We start from the raw sequence: 12190 nt of genomic DNA, 5'->3' as shown, positions 1-12190 counted from the left end.
TGTAAGCACAAGGACCTGAGTTTGATCCCTAGCACTTAAATATATAAAAAGTGAGCCATGTAATGCATGCCTGTAATTCCTGTACTGTGGAAAGAGACAGAGTATTGGGGGCTTCCTGGCAAGGTAATGCAGCCTAACTGACAAGCTGCAGATTCAGTGAAAAACCCTGTCTCCATATATTCCACATGCATATGTACATGAGCACACACAAACACATACACACACATACACCACATACACAAAATAAATATCAATACACATATATCTATAACCGCCATACTTATTAGGCTAAGACAGGAGATATCTGCAAGGCTGAAGTCAGCCTGGGCTGCAGTGTGAGACCTATGTCAGGAAGAAAAGGCAATACAGTCATAATTGGAATGTGACAATCCAAACTACTACAGTGAGCTTGATGTCTGCAGAACACATTGCTGAGATAATTACTCTCTTAAGACATTCTTGTGTCATGAGATAGTTTTCAATAACTGTAAACAGATTCTAAGTGATTTACAGACACACCCAAAATGAACGGCTAGAGCCAGTGGGAAGAGCATCAGAGACTGCAGAAACGGTCCCAGGACAATAAGAACAAGGATGCACAGGATGCATGTTTGAGCAGAATTACTCTTGATACACAGGAATGAAGAAAGAATAGTTTATCTATAAAATATGGCATCATTCACCATCTAAGCGATGCTAAATTCATAATTTAACTTTATTATTCACTAATAAGATGTACATATTGAAGCTGGGAGTATAATGATTAGCATATGAGGGGCCCTGGATTCCACCCTGCACTGAAGATGACCAAGAAGCTGTTTTCAGGTCTCACCAGATCTTCTCGGAAGAGTGATGAGCAGAACTGTGCCCCTAACACATTTGCAGTTTAATGCCCACAGTTCAGGCATGTCCCTCTGCAGCCACAAGGCTTGGCAAATGAGCTCAAGGTAAGGATGTAGAGATGGAAAGACAGAATTCTGATCATTCAGAGGGCCTCCATGGAATCCTAGGGTCCAGTGAAAGGGATGGGAAAAGGTGCCAGTCAGCAGAGACAGCAGAGGACCAGGGCCCAGGACATAAAATGGAGGCAACAAAGCCTCCAGGAAAAACCAGCCTTCTGACACTTTGACTTTAGCCAGGTCACTCCAGACCCACAAGTTGTAAAGTCACAGACTTATAGTTTCTTGTTCTAACAACTCCAGAAGCAAACACAGAGACTGCCGAGGGACACAGCCTAGGATGGTTTCCTGCAACCATGCTAACTATGGTGTGAGTTCGAGGGTCAGTCACTGCAAGCTGCTCCGAGACCAGAAATCAGCAGTGTCAGGCTGTCTTCCTCCTCTAGACAAGAATCCACTGAGCACAGGAGGCACTGTGCCTGAGACAGGCCCTCTCCAGAGCCCAGTCTCATCAGCACAGGTACCACCAAGCCACATTCTCCAACAGGGACATACCTCCAGTAGACCTCTTACCCTCCCTCGTAGCAATCACATCCCAACCAGCAACTCCTGTGGCTGTCAAACACACACCTGGCACCACCCTCACCAACATCTACCTCAGGCACACACCAAAGACCAACAGCTGTCCCACTGACAACACCTCACAGGCTCACACTGATAACCCTTGACCCCCCTCCCCCTCAACCACTGTAGCAGCCTAACACCAATCCCAGCTTCTAGGCCCATCCTTAAGAACCCTGTGTAGTTCCAAGCCTGTCCCCTAACCATCCACCTTCCTGACGGAGCTGGAGCTGGGCCTATCAGGACATAGTACAAAGGAAGGATCCAGCAGGTTCTTAAGCCACATGCCACTTCTAGACCATCTGAGTGCCAATCAAAGAGTCTGCTTAGGGAGCAAGTATCTGCAGTGAGCATCCCTTGTCTGAAGCCTCCTGGGTCCCAGCTCCTAGACTGAAAAGTATATACTGCATGTTATGTCTGCCATTTCATGGTTGCCACCAAGCAAGGCACAGAGCATCAAGGTGAGAAAAAACATCTTTCTGTAAAGAGCTCTCAGTCCAGGGGCTCCTCAAACAGCTCTTATAAAACAAGGAGCAGGCTGCTGTGCCCACATCTGTCCCACACATCAATACGAGAGCGTTCTCTGTGCCACGCATAAGAGAAACAGCAGGGACAAGGGGCCCGCCTGGGGAGCCAACCCAGGGGCCACAGGTCCTGTGCAGAGAATCTAAGGAAGAAGGCATCACGCTGAAGATGGGCAGGGGCATGCTGGCTGCACTCCTCATTACCTACCCACCTCACCGCCACCCTCTTCCTGGAACACTCTGCCTACCTCCCACTCTCCCAGGGCCACTATGAGAAGCTCAAATCACATGGGCTTGCTTTCTGCCCTGATGTTACTCACTCATACATGGATGTGTGGCCAAGGTGGGAGGTTTCTAGAGGTGCTGAATGAGACTTGTCCCCCGCAAAACTCACATTAAGACTTAACTCCTCAATGTAACTGTATTAAAAAGTAATGGGACCTGTAACTCATTAGGCCTAATGGGAAAGAACTGGGTCACACACCATATAAAAGTAGAAATGCTGGTCTCACGATAGAGGATTAGTTCCCTAGTTCCTACAAGAACAGGCCCTTAGGGTGCTTGGCCCCACTGGTGGCTTCCTCTTGCTTGTGTTCCCATTTGTGGTGCTAGATCACCAAAGGCATAAGACTGACCAGGGGCCACTCAGATTTGGAGAGTTACAGGAACCTCTTTACCTTACTGAGTACCCCAGTGTCACATATTTTTGTTATAGTGACAGAAAAGGGTCTATGGCAGTGCCTTTAGCAGGGTGCCCCATGATTTAGAGCATGAGGCACACCCCTGCCCAGAGCAAGTGCTCTGCCAGCAGCTGCTGAGCCAGAGAAAGAAAGGCTGTCCCACAGTACTACTGGGAGACGGTGGAACCTTTAGGAGGTTGGGTGGGCCTACTAGAGGAAGCTAGGGCATTAAGGTATGTTAAGGTTTGAATGTGAAATGTCACCAGCTGGTGGTGCTGTGTTGGGAGGCTGCAAAACCTTTAAGGTGGGGGGACTTCACTGGAGGAAGTGGGTCACTGGGGAGAGTTAGCATGGTCCAGTTCCAGCCTGAGCTCTTGCCTCCTCAGATATAACCATCTGTCCTCTGAGTTCCCACCACAAACGATGCCCCAGCCACCACGCCTTCCATAACATGGGGAACTGAAGCCCTTTAAGCCAACCATGAGCCAGAGTCAACCTCTCCTCCCTCTCTCCCTGTCCTTGCTTCTGCAGGGATTCTATCACACTCACAGGAAACATGGTGAGACAGGACGTGCCCTTCCTCATGCCTTCCTGCCTGTCCTTCACTTTCTGGCTGCCGTAAGGTAAGCTCCCCCGCCTCCGCTCTATGAGCGTTTCATACAGCCTCAAGCCATGAAGTCCACCGACTAGACACATATCCGATCAATCATCTGGGATCTTGATGCGCATACATTCAGAAGGAAACCAAACACCAGAGGACTGACAAACACCCTGGCACATTTCCCAGCTGCCCATAGCAACTGGGCCTTCCATCCTCCAGGAAAGGAAACTAGGGCCGCCTCACTCCCTGTTCCCATGCCCCCTCACCCATTACCCTGTGCCAAGCCCAATCAAACATCCCCACGAGTGCTGTGAGGACAACCAGCCAGGGACACATGAGCTCTCCCAGCGAGGCAGAGGCACAGTGCTATGCAGCTGGGGTCAGGCCCATTCCCTGCTCCCTGCCAGGTTACCTGCACTGCTTACCCTGTAAGACTGACACAAGCAGACAGCACCCACCCCCCCCTTTCTGAACCATGGGGCTCCCGAGGTTCAGCAGGGCAGGTAGCACTTCTAGCAATGGTCACATCTCCAGTCAGGTCGGCAAGCAGTGGAGGGGCAAGCAATGCACAGGTTTACCATCAAGGCAGGCAGGAAGAGCCAGCTAAAGCCCAGTTATGCCAAAGAAATGTAAAGGACTCAAGGAGGGAGGACAACTTCCAGTCTCCTGGTCAGCACACTATGGCTGCCAGTCCCCTGGAACACTCCCCTTCATCTGTCTCCACAATCCACGCCCTCCTTACATCCAGCCCTACTCTAAGCAGCCACCCTACTTCCAAGAGCCAGCTTATGAAGATAGACATGATCTAAACAGACAGCCAGAGTCCCTCTAGAGGGACTCAAGTCATTGGAGTGCCAACAAGGAGATCCACAGATCCATCAAGTTTCCGAGAAAATGATGTATCAGAAACACTACCAGATGGAACTAAAGGGACAGAGGGCCAGGCCTCAGAAGGGCACTGGATCCTTCGAAGCCTCTAACAGGATGAAGGTAAGAAGTGTCTCAGCTGCAGCAAGAACGCCTTCCAGGAGGAGAGACAACACAGGGAGGGATACTGTCCTTGGATCTTGACCTTTAAGATGGAACTCAGCCCTTGCCAGTCTAGACTTCAGGGCAGCCACAGCTCTGACCCCATCCCAGCTCTCATTCTTCACAGTGAGCAGAAAGGCCGGCAGCAGTGGTGGTGTCACCTGACATGTGACCTGGGTATGGGCTGGTGGGCTGACACCCTGTCTCTTTGGTCTACTCTACAGATTAAGATCAAGTGCTGTCCAGGGCTTTAGCCAGGCCCTCATCTACACAAAAGCCAACCCAAGTGCTGAGATTCTGACCTGCTACCACCATGGGACGGCCATGGGAAGCACACTTTGTATGTAAGATAAGGAACACTGGGACCAGCAAATGACTGGGAGAGGGGACCTCTGAGATGCCCATAGTCAGGCCTCTATTTACCCCACCCTTAAGAGTACTCTTTCCTTGGATACAAAATGGACCCAGTGACTCACTTCCAACTACTAAAACATGGTGAAAGTGATGAGCTGTCACCTCCAAGGTCAGGTTTCAAAAGGACTGTGGCTTTTATCTAGTCCTCCCCCTTCTCCCTCACTCTGAGGGAAATGTCGGGTTGTGAGCTTCCCTAACTAGACACCACACGACAGAGAGCCAACAAGATGGGAAGTCTGCCAGCAGCCGTATCAGCAGCCGGGAAGAGGATCTTCTGCGCTGACAACTGCCACAGGAGAAACTTGGAGGCAGCTCCTCCCCTTGAGCCCTAACCATGGAAGTATGCTGTGTGCGCTGCTATGCTAGGAACAACCTGCTATTCAGCAGTCGGTGACCAATGTCACAGAAAACACAAAATAAAAATGTCATCCCTTGATCTGCCTTCACTCCACTATAAACACACACACCAACACTGCTTACTCCTGGGTGGCCAGGCATGGGTACGCGTTTTCAGGCAGGTTCCCTAAAACTGAGTCTGGGACAGGATGACAGGGTAGCTGAGCCAGGAGTGACCACCACTGGACAGCCACCTGAGAGCTCAAGGTCTCATCAACCAAGGCTACTAACTCAGCTCAAACACCATATCGTGGATCCAGACCTCCACTCAAAGACAGTTCTCAGAGTCTTCTGTAAGTCCTTGCAGCTCATGGTCCCAGTGTGTTTGAGAGCAGCTCAGTAGCCACTGCGCTGTCAGTGAGCCCAGAGGCTGAACAGTGTAGCAGGCTGCCTGGCTGAGCAAGCCCAGTGCCACTCTCCTCCATAGTCTTCACCTGGCAGGGCTCCTCCCTGGTTTCTGCAAAGTCCAGTCCTTGAGGTCTCAACATTTCAGGCTCCAAGAAACCTGAGGCCAAGCACGAGGACCACAAAGACACCTCAACTCTACTCTTGCATAACAAGCCCCCTTCTCCCCGTCCGTCCCCGTCAGTCTTAACACCAAGGAGTCAATCCACCGACTGCTAAGAGGCAGCACAGAAATCGGGCATTAGGGATTCCTTTAAACAGTGAATCTGAGTTCACCTGAGAATTAAAGGTGCCAAAGGAGAAAGGAACGGGGTGGGAGAGAATAAAGTGAAGACAGCCATCTTTGGCTTGCTCCACTTCTCCACATCTACACTATCATCACAGCTGAAGAACGCTGACAGGCAGAGGGATCAGAGGCAACACAGCTAAGCTAATGTCACAGCTGTCACATGAAACAAGCTTCAAATGCTGGCTGGGCTTAGATATCAGGTCTCAGGAGAAGGGCATAATGATTATGGGTGGCTTTTACAGCCTGTCCCCGGAGGATTCACGAGTGCTCAGCTCAGCTCCCTGTTGCACCCTCCAAGTACAAGCTAAGCGGCCAAGCCCAAAGAGCTGTGTTTCCCATTCAAAGTAGAGCCAGGACTCGTTGCATGCCCAGAGACCCCAGAACAGAAGACCAGGAAAATAAAATGTCCAGAGGTTGCAGGTACCCTGCCTCCCGGCAGAGCTCAACTCACACCGACCTGTTAGATTTTCAAAACTAGCAGCAAAGATAACATCTTGTAATGCAAAAGGTTGGCTTTTCTAGTTTTGGAGCAACTATCATTTTTCATGATAAAGTTTACAACTAGCAAAACCCAAAGGCTAACCTATTCGGAGAAACAAATATGTACACACTCCCACTATACAAGAAGCGAAACCTCAAGACCACCAATGACTAAAACACTTAGAGGTCCAAAACACATGGCTTCACATTGACTAGGTTCACCCGCCACACAAAGGGCCCTAGAGATTCCAGTGTCTGCAGGCAGGCAGGGCCTCCAGCCTCTCACAAGATCACAGGAGAGGTAATGTGAGAGAACAGTGCCATGCAGGGCTGGAGGGACACAGGAATCAGTCAGCACTGTCTCTTGGGATTCTACACTGTAACACTACAGAACCCGGCAGTGCCCACACAGGTAGTGGACCAAGTTCTTTAAGCAGGGAAGGGAGCCATGAGCCTTAGGAGCTAACAAGGACCTGACTGAATCAAGTCCACCTGCTGGAGGTCACAGTCCTTCAAACACAATAGCAGAAGCATACTGACCCAAGAAACCAGCAGGAGTTACTGGCTTTCATCACTACTCCATGAGACCCCACAGCTAGCTGAGACCAGGGCTGGCCCTGGGAATGGTCGCCATCCAGCCCACAGTGAGTTAGCCAGAGGCCACTTGTCAACCCATTCCTCTCACTCCGGGCACCAGCCTAGGCTCCTGCATTTTGGAAAAGTGATAGGATATGCAGAAGCCACAGCTTGTCAGGACAAGGTGCCAATGACTCTGCAGTGGTGATTCTGATCCCAGAATTGCACACCACTTCCACATCTTTGAAATATTTAAGGGTAAATCATGCTGACTTTCCATTTCATTGTATTTGACCTTTCCTTTTTACCTCTACTTGATATTTATTTCTGCTTGCGATTTTAAACCCATGCAAAGTTGAGTCTTTGAAGTCAGAGGACTTAATTTCACAAAAATATGTGACACATCTTTAGATGTCATATAAAAGACAGCTTTTGGGCATCTTAGTGTCTCAAACACTATGCAGCAATATTTCTCTGACAAGTCCAACTATAAAGAGATAAGGCCATTCCCTGGTGCCCATAGTTCCACCAAAGAGCCAAGGCTCTGGGAGCACCCTGCCCTCCTGTTCCTACCAAACTTTAATACAGTTTCCTCACAACTGTCTCCCTGCACTAAGTGCATAAAAGACAAAAGAGTAACTTTCTAGAATTCTATACCCAGCTAAACTAAAAGGAACTAGACTGCAAAAAGGATAACTTCAAAATCAAGAGGTAGGGGCTCTATGTTATATTTCTTAGCTACCAAAAAAGTAGATTTTTAGCAAAACAAGGATGGAGCTGGGATCAGACAAGGAACCTGACACATAGGAGGAACCCAACACAGAGCAGTACTACACAGGCAGCTCTAGTTGACAGCTCTATGCAGATCTTGGGACTTCAGAACAGACAGGAGCAGTCTTCCAATATCACCTGCTGTGGGGTGGACTAACATGAGGATATAATGAAATCCAGTTTGGGTACATCAGTGATAGCAAGAGCAATCCACAAGTGCATGATGGGAGCTGTGCTCCAGGATCCCTGCTCAGCTCGGTGATGCCAACTGGTTTAACAAAGGGGCCTATTAAAGAGGGGGTGTGGAGAGATGGGTTCAGTATTAAGTAAGGGGTCTTGGTTCAATTCCAGTACCTAGATGGTGGTTAACGAACAACTATAACCATAGCTTAGGGGTTCCAACAGGCATGTACTTGGCTTACAAACATGCATGTAGGCAAAATATTCATACACACACACACAATTTTTTAAAAGATGTGACTTGGGAGAGAGTGCACAGACACCTGAAGACTCTACCCACCTTTGGGAAGAATCAAGAAGAAATGTATCAAGTAAATTCTAAGAGACCACAGTAGACATCTAAGAAAACAGGACACCTAGAGTGGTCCCTCCAGGGCTGTGCAAGTGGCACAGAATGCCACTGTTTGAATTTAAACCCATGAGTTAGTCCCCAACACAGTAGATGTCATGGAAAAAAAATGAAGAGCACGGCTCAGAGATGGATGGGTGGGGTAGAAAATATGTAGCAACCAATGTGTAAGTATGCATGTGACTGCCTGAAGGAGGAAAAGGCACATGGAAACGCCCTGAGTACAGAGCTGGGGACAGCGAGCCCACAAGGGAACAAGGAAAGAAAACAAAAAAGATGAATGACCCATTCCCTTCTCTTTCATTTAACCCCAGACTTTAAAAGACATGGAGTGGGGTGACTAACCAGGTCAGTTCCTGCCTCAAACAGGTGACTTCTCCATGGGAGAAACTGGGAGCTTCTAAAATGGTAGACACAGAAAATCAGGAGCCAATGGGTTTGAAGTCTGAGGCTTTTTTTTTTTTTTTTTTTTTTTTTTTTTAAGATTCTGCTTTTCATGTGCTATTTTTGCTATTGTTTGAGACAGGGTTTCCCCTGTTTAGCCCTGGCTGTCCTGGAACTTGTTCTGTAGACCAGGCTGACCTTGAACTCAGAGATTCAGAGATCCACCTGCCTCTAATTCTGTTTTCTCAATTATGTGTACATGTGTGTGTATGCTTATGAATTCCAGTGCCTTGGGAGGCATTAGTTCTGCAGGGAGTTGTGAGCTTTCCAATGTGGGTTTTAGAAACCAAACATAGGCCTTCTGCAAAAGCAGTATATACTCTTAGCCCAGCGGTGTTTGCTGCTGAGCTCTCACTCAGCCCATGCTCTGGCACTACACTCTCCACCCTCCTGACTCAGCCTCCTGAGCACTGGCTGGGGTGAGCAGATTTCGGGAGGTTGTAGTTCTCGCTGGATTGTGAAAGGAGTGGGAACTATCACCTTCCTAAAGAGAACAGGACAGATGGACACTGCATCCTCTCACAGCTGAGTGTGCATCTAGAAACACTTCTACAGGGCAGTGAATCCACAAACTATTGTGGTCTTTGGTATGTAGGACCCATGGGTAGATCCACGTGTCCCACCCTGGCGAAGGTGCAAGGACCAGGCTGTTCCTCAGCAAGAAGGTGAAAACATTCCAGGAGCTTTGCAGCTTGTAAACTGAGGACTTTGGATCTCCTGGCAACCCTAAAAGTCCTCACAGATCATGGCAGAGAGGCTTAAGAGAGAAGAGAAGGCCACGTGATGCTGGAACCAAGCCCTGAGCCCAGGGATGAGGCCAGTCTCCATCTGACATGAGAAGGAAGGAGAATCTCTCTGATCCCCAAAGGACATGCGGCCAGTGAGACCCATTGCAGACTTCTGGCACTGAGCCTTGAAGAGCAAACTGTTTTTTAAGCCACTAGATTTAAGCTCTGTAGGAAACTAAAACAAGTGCTGACTAGTAAGTGTTTGCAGGGTTTCCAGCAAACTCACAAAAAGAAAGAAAAGGGGGTGGGGGCGCTGCAACCACCATCATGCACTTGCTGCCAGAGCAAGGCAGGGAGCCCACAACCAAGGCAGCCAGATGGGACCAGCATGCTGGGCCTGTCTCAGATACAGATGTCAAATGACAACAGGATTAGAAACACAGGGCTCAGCCTCAACCTCTCCTGCCTCTGGGATCCTTGCAGGAGCTACTGCAGCAGCCAGGTCACCAGGCTCGGTGTCACCTTTGTGACTATCCACACTCTGAGGTTGTTGTTCTAAACAGAATGCAAAAAGTGAGCCAGCCCTTGATACAGGGGATGACCACAAAGTGCCTCCTGTCACAAGCTGGCACTCCACGATGCACTGCAATTTGGTCTACTCACTATAAACCCTGCCTTCTCCTGACTCCTGTGCCAAGACTGGCAACACACAGGCCACCTCAAGTCTGAGGGCCTTTCCTCAGCTCCGGTATTTGCTGATCTCCTTTGCCAGCTCTCCAGCCTTTCATCTTTCCTGTCAGAAGCAACCCTCCTCCTTTGTCCCACTGAGGTAGGTTCCAAGAAACTTCACAGAAATGGCCTTGCATCTTTTAAAGATCCATCCTACTCCAGAGTCTTACCTAAGCCAGTCCCTCTACCCCGTGACTTTCTCTATCCCAGCAGTGTGCCTGAAGTCCAGATCCTGCCAGCCTGAGTACTTGGTACTTGTCATCCAGCCCCCCCAAATAAAAAGATGTAACATTTTTATCCCAGTTTTTCTGGAGAAATTGTCCTGCTGACAACTATGCTTTCTTCAGAAACTTTTAGAATGTAAGCAGGCCCTTGATTCACAATTGATTTTGCTTCTCTCCCCTCTCCCACACACCAGTTGCTTGCTGTAGGCTCAAGGCTTCCTCACCAGGGCGACCTCCATCTACACTCCATAGATCTGAGGCCTTTTCAGGAACCTGGGCCCCTCCATTTGTATTCTATTGGTCAAAGCCCCTCTGTTTACACTCCAGGGGTTGGGCCCTAGCTACACACCACCCCTCCTACACTTCACAGCTGAGCCCTGATTACACTCTACAGTTCTGTACACACACACACACATGTACACACACACACACAGTCCACTGGTTTGGGGCCCCTCTGTCTACACTCTGAACCCCCTTGTCTACACTTCCCAGCTCTAACCCCTCCAGCTATACTCGATGCTCGCTCGCTGTGGGCTGCTCTGCGTTCTTGCCCTACATTTCCTCAGTTCGGGTCCTTGGATACGGTCTCTGCCCAAACAATGAGACCGCGGGCTGAGTTGGACATTAAAGTCCCCTCATGGCCAGCCGGGCCGGCTTCTGAGCCGGGTCAGATCCCGCCCGAGTCCGGTGGGCTGCGGCCCTGCGGAACCCGCACATCCGGCCTGCGCGGGACCCCGGCCGCAGCCCGCGCGGGCAAGTTCCCGGAGTCCCGCGCGAACAAAGAAGGCGCGGGCGGCGCCCGAGCTCGGCCCCACGGCCGCAGGAGGACAAGGCCGGGCCGGGCGGGGGCGCGCGCCAGAGAAGAAAGACGCGCGAGGAGGCGCGCCGGCCCCGCTCACCTACCGGGCCGCCGCTTGCTCCCGCCGGGCGCCCGCCGAAAGCATCAACGGTCACCGCCGTCGCCGGGCCGGGGGCGGGGCTCCGGGAGGGGCAGGGTCCGGCCCCTGAGAGCGGAGCTCCGACTCCTGGGTGTGGGGCCCAGAGCCTAGGGGGCGGGGCTCTGGGGGCGGGACCCGTGGGGGGCGGGTCAGGCCGTTGTGCGCTTCGGGACTCTGACCCCGCGGGTCCAGCTTCTGAGGGTGTGGCTCCTGGAAGGGTTGGGAGTTCAGCCGCTTTTGGAGGGTGTGACTTGGGGGTCTTGGTGGAGCTCACTCGGGATTCACCAAGTTTATGATTTTGGTGGAGTCAGGTTGTGGGGGACGGAGCTGGATGAGGGGACAGGTCAGGTCGTTGGACAGCTGGAGTCAGGGACCAACGGGATCCGGCTTCTGGGGGCCAGGCTCCTGGAGAGCAAAGTCCGCCCTACTGGACAGTGGCTCGGGGACAGGCGGGATCGGACTCCTAGCACAGAAGCGCTCACGAAGTAGGGACTTGCCTGGGACTGCCTGGGACTTGCCTGGGACTGAAGACCTAACGGAAAGCTCAACATCCAGGGTTTAAGGCTAGATGGAGGCGGGGCGGAGCCTGGAGGCCGGGGCGGGACTTCCGCCTTGGTCCAGCTGAGGGGTTGAGCTACCCTACTAAATCGCAAAAGCCAGAAGGGTTTCTCTTTTGAATGGTTGCAGAGGGCTGGGATGTGTGAACTTCTTCACGTGCAGAGAGAGGCCACTTCGTCCTCCTTCAAGGGGCAGCTCTGAGACACGATGCATTTGTAAGGAAAGTTGCCCACCTGCCAGGAGAAGGGTCGTCTACCTGAGGGCGTGCATTTGAGATGGAGAGAGATACATCAAT

General features: G+C 50.8%; 1 protein-coding gene across 5 annotated transcripts in view; it reads right to left on the bottom strand.

The window, feature by feature from the left end:
- Window positions 1–11416, bottom strand: part of Rgs12 (regulator of G protein signaling 12) — an 88705-nt gene extending 77289 nt beyond the window's left edge. For 3 of the 5 annotated variants that reach the window (XM_021162904.2, XM_021162907.2, XM_029477648.1), the window contains exon 1: window positions 11303–11416. The gene's annotated coding sequence lies outside the window, so the exon portion shown is untranslated. Of the gene's footprint in view, window positions 1–10345; window positions 10560–10590; window positions 10656–11302 lie in introns of those variants that run through there. The other 2 variants (XM_021162905.2, XM_021162906.2) reach the window with 2 other exon arrangements.
- Window positions 11417–12190: the final 774 nt, after the last annotated feature.

The sequence above is a fragment of the Mus caroli genome, chromosome 5 (genome assembly GCF_900094665.2).
Source record: "Mus caroli chromosome 5, CAROLI_EIJ_v1.1, whole genome shotgun sequence".
NCBI lineage: Eukaryota > Metazoa > Chordata > Mammalia > Rodentia > Muridae > Mus > Mus caroli.
The sequence above is the reverse complement of the archived record's forward strand: the minus strand, read 5'-3'. Positions and strand labels throughout refer to the sequence as shown.